The following is a 4751-nucleotide window of genomic DNA, read 5'->3' as shown; positions in this document are numbered from 1 at the left end:
TGTAATTAGCAGTCTTCGGAAGGGAGGTAAGAAGGAAATGACAAGTATTTTGGACAGGTCAGGAAAACTGCTGGTGAATCCTGTGGATGCCTTGGGCAGATGGAGGGAATATTTTGAAGAGTTGCTCAATGTAGGTGAAAATGCGATCAGTAATGTTTCAGATTTCGAGGTAGAATGGGATAGGAACGATGATGGAAATAGGATCACATTTGAGGAAGTGGAAAAAATGGTCAATAGATTGCAGTGCAATAGCGGCTGGGGTGGATGAAATTAAGTCGGAACTCATCAAATACAGTGGAATGTCAGGTCTTAAATGGCTACACAGGATAGTTGAAATGGCCTGGGAGTCGGGACAGGTTCCATCAGACTGGACAAAAGCAGTAATCACATCAATCTTTAAACATGGAAACAGAAAAGATTGTAACAACTACAGAGGTATCTCTTTAATCAGCGTTGTGGGTAAAATATTCTCAGGTATTGTTGAAAGGAAAGCGTGAGTATTAGTTGAGGACCAATTGGATGAAAATCAGTGTGGGTTTAGGCCTCTTAGAGGTTGTCAGGACCAGATCTTTAGCTTTCGGCAAATAATGGAGAAGTGTTATGAGTGGAACAGGGAATTGTATCTATGCTTTATAGATCTAGAAAAGGCATATGACCGGGTTCCTAGGAGGAAGTTATTGTCTGTTCTACAAGATTATGGAATAGGAGGCAAACTTTTGCAAGCAATTAAAGGTCTTTACATGGATAGTCAGGCAGCAGTTAGAGTTGACGGTAAATTGAGTTCATGGTTCAGAGTAGTTTCAGGGGTAAGACAAGGCTGCAACCTGTCTCCACTGTTGTTCATATTATTTATGGATCATATGTTGAAAACAATAGACTGGCTGAGTGAGATTAAGATATGTGAACACAAAATAAGCAGTCTTGCATATGCGGATGACTTAGTTGTAATGGCAGATTCGATTGAAAGTTTGCAAAGTAATATTTCAGAGCTAGATCAGAAATGTAATGACTATGGTATGAAGATTAGCATCTCCAAAACGAAAGTAATGTCAGTGGGAAAGAAATAGAAACGGATTGAGTGCCAAATAGGAGGAACAAAGTTAGAACAGGTGGACGGTTTCAAGTACTTAGGATGCATATTCTCACAGGATGGCAACATAGTGAAAGAACTGGAAGCGAGGTGTAGCAAAGCTAATGCAGTGAGCGTTCAGTTACGATCTACTCTCTTCTGCAAGAAGGAAGTCAGTACCAAGACTAAGTTATCTGTGCACCGTTCAATCTTTCGACCAACTTTGTTGTATGCGAGCGAAAGCTGGGTGGATTCAGGTTACCTTATCAACAAGGTTGAGGTTACGGATATGAAAGTAGCTAGGATGATTGCAGGCACTAGTAGATGGGAACAATGGCAGGAGGGTGTCCACAATGAGGAAATCAAAGAAAAACTGGGAATGAACTCTATAGATGTAGCAGTCAGGGCGAACAGGCTTAGATGGTGGGGTCATGTTACACGCATGGGAGAAGCAAGGTTGCCCAAGAGACTCATGGATTCAGCAGTAGAGGGTAGGAGGAGTCGGGGCAGACCGAGGAGAAGATACCTGGATTCGGTTAAGAATGATTTTGAAGTAATAGGTTTAACATCAGAAGAGGCACCAATGTTAGCACTGAATAGGGGATCATGGAGGAACTGTATAAGGGGGGCTATGCTCCAGACTGAACGCCGAAAGGCATAATCAGTCTTAAATGATGATGATGATGATGATGATGATGATGATATTAAAGAACTACTACAGTATTTTTAAAGATACGTCTATGAAATTTAATGTTCGACCTCTCGATTAAAAATATAAAAAAATTCGTGTTTCACTGTTTCTGGAAATTCAACCCCTAAGGGAGAGTAATAGGGGACGAAAATTTTCTACAAAATATTTCTTTGCATTAAAGAAGATTACATTACTGAAAATTCGTGTTCCACTTGTCGGTTGGATATAAAGAAATATTTGTTAGGGGTTGAAAGTTATGACAACGGCCTTGCCGCAGTGGATACACCGGTTCCCGTGTGCTCACCGAAGCTAAGCGCTGTCGGACGTGGTCGGGCTTGGATGGGTGACCATCCCAGCCACCATGCGCTGTTGCCCTTTTTCGGGGTGCACTGAGCCTCGTGATGCCAATTGAGGAGCTACTCGACCGAATAGCAGCGGTTTCGGTCAAGAATACCATCATAACGACCGGGAGAGCTGTGTGCTGACCCCAAGCCCCTCCTATCGGCATCCTCCTCTGAGGATAACACTGCGGTCGGATTGTCCCGATGGGCCACTTGTGGCCTGTAGACGCAGTGGAGTGGGATGAAAGTTACTATGGAAATGTCTCCACAAGAACACAGAAGGGATGATAAACAAAAACTTTCTACTCCAGCTTCCAGAATCGCTTTTTGGCCGGAAGTACTTTCGGCAAAAACCATGCAATATATGGTCTTAATTAGGGCGAAAAGCTTAGAGGGTGTTGCAGTTTGTGAACATAAAAATTCCATTAAATAAAAACAAAAAACTCCGCAGGCCATACAGTGTACGAGAGCGAAGCAGTTGGAGCTAAGCTAGTCGTAAAATATGACTGAGAGCCGCGAGCCGCGCGAACACTTGATTCGGGCCGCAATTTGACAAACACTGCTGTAGATGGTCCTCAAACATATCTAAATAACAACAGCATGACAAAATCAAGTGATAATGTTTCTTAATTCTCTACGAAAAACTACGAGTAGCAAAACGATGTTTCTACTCTTTAACAAGATTTGAATGAATGAGACGGCAGTATTATTTACGTAACTGATCAAACCAACATCGATTTGCCAAGTTCTCTCTGGTACATTGATCGTCCCCCTAAACCCCTCACCCCAGCCACAAGCAGTAGCGACAAACCTCATTTTATTTTCCTGTCTGCCTGTTCCGTGGGCAGCTACCTGCTACACCGCGGTGCAAGTGCCGTACATCCAGGAGGAGCGGTGGTTGTGCGATGTTGGAGACAGGTTCAGAACTTCTTCCAAAGCGAGGTGAGCCACGTGTTGTTAGTGAACCTCAAGTCGCTCACTCTTCCCACTGCGTCGAAGGCCAAATGCCGTTAGTTAACACAAGAGAGCAGAACAAATACAGAAGCCTGCAGGTCACACAACGGCACTTGTCTCCAGGGAAAATTCGGTATCTGTACAAGCTGTGGACAACATTTCGCACTGTGTGTCTTATGCTTGAGAAATTCAGAATTTAAACAACTGTATCCTAGTCAGCACTGTCAAAAGCTTTCTCTCAATCTACACATGCTATAAACACATGTTCGTCTCTCTTCAGTGTATATTTTAAGATAAGTCGTAGGGTCGGTATAGGCTCTCGTGTTCCTACATTTTTGTGGAACCAAACTGAACTTCTCTGAGATCAGCTTCTACCAGGCTTCTTATCCTTCTCTATGTAATTCATCTTAGTACTTCGAAAACATGATTTATTAAACGAATGATTCGGTAATATTTACACCTGTTAGCACATGCCTTCCTTGGAACTAAGATTACTACGAGCGTCTTGAAACCTAAGGGTACTCCGCCAGTCGCATGCAGTTCACTCTGATAAGCCGAAACATTGTCTGTCCGTCTTTGGCAAATGGTTCAAATGGCTCTAAGCACTATGGGACTTAACATCTAAAGTCATCAGTCTCCTAGACTTAGAACTACTTAAACCTAACTAACCTAAGGACGTCACACACATCCATGCCCGAGCCAGGATTCGAACCTGCGACCATAGCAGCAGCGCGGTTCCAGAGTGAAGCGCCTAGAACCGCTCGGCCACAGCGGTCGGCGTCTGTCTAACCAAATACGTCACTGATTCTGCATCTCAGGTATCCGACCGTTTGTTGATAGATTTGTGGAGGAATGTGGATTAGATGCCTGTGCACAGGTCATGCAATTCGCGTAAAATATAGCGGGGCGCTGATTTGCGTGAGCAGTGATAGCGCCCGATAGCAACCTAGGTGTTTTCCATAGAATTTACATCAGACGAATTTGGTCACCGAGATATCAACGTGACTTCACCATAATGTGTATGATGGCAAGAACTATGCCCCTTACATGAAGTCATTAAAGATCACCTAACTCACGTTGAGCGAACAGTAGGGCTGAACAAAAAAGTGACTGACAAGGCACAATGCATCTTGTAGAGGGTATAGTACGGACGATTTGGAATAATTAATGTCGAGTGATGGTTTTAAAGTAATTCACACGACATGAAAACTTTGTGGAAACGAGTCGATTTACTGGACGCTAGTTTACCCCAGGGAAGTACTTAGAGTTGACCGTGGCCGGCTGGAGAACGGCGAAGGGAAGCGACAATAGGCAGCTTAGGGCAGCTCAAGCTCTGAGAAAGCGGTAATGCGGCGCGGCCTCCAGCCGCCTTAAGATGAGTGACAGCATGGGTGGTTGACCCCGACCACATTCTGGTGTACCGGGAAGCAGACGGAGAACTTGTACGCCTGTTGATAAATGTCTGTTGTCCTGTTTTCAGGGAAACATGCCAGGAAGCCGCGTTAAGCTATGGTGGAGTTGTCAACAGAGGTCAAAATATGTGTGTTCGTAACTATAGCAACTTCACACTGAATTCACGGTCCGCAGAGTCTGAAGTAAATCAGGTGAAGAGCGACAGAATGAAATACGCCGGCCTCCAATGGGAACGTAGGACCGAGGAATTTGAAGTACTCTCCTGGGAGTCAGAATTCCGGAA

At 44.1% G+C, this 4751-nt stretch overlaps 1 pseudogene; it reads left to right on the top strand.

The window, feature by feature from the left end:
• The first annotated feature begins 2018 nt into the window (after positions 1-2018).
• On the top strand, positions 2019-2135 carry LOC126089980 (5S ribosomal RNA; annotated as a pseudogene).
• Positions 2136-4751: the final 2616 nt, after the last annotated feature.

This window comes from Schistocerca cancellata, chromosome 6 (assembly GCF_023864275.1).
Source record: "Schistocerca cancellata isolate TAMUIC-IGC-003103 chromosome 6, iqSchCanc2.1, whole genome shotgun sequence".
Lineage (NCBI taxonomy): Eukaryota > Metazoa > Arthropoda > Insecta > Orthoptera > Acrididae > Schistocerca > Schistocerca cancellata.
Note: the sequence above shows the minus strand (reverse complement) of the source record. Positions and strands in the feature narration are given on the sequence as shown.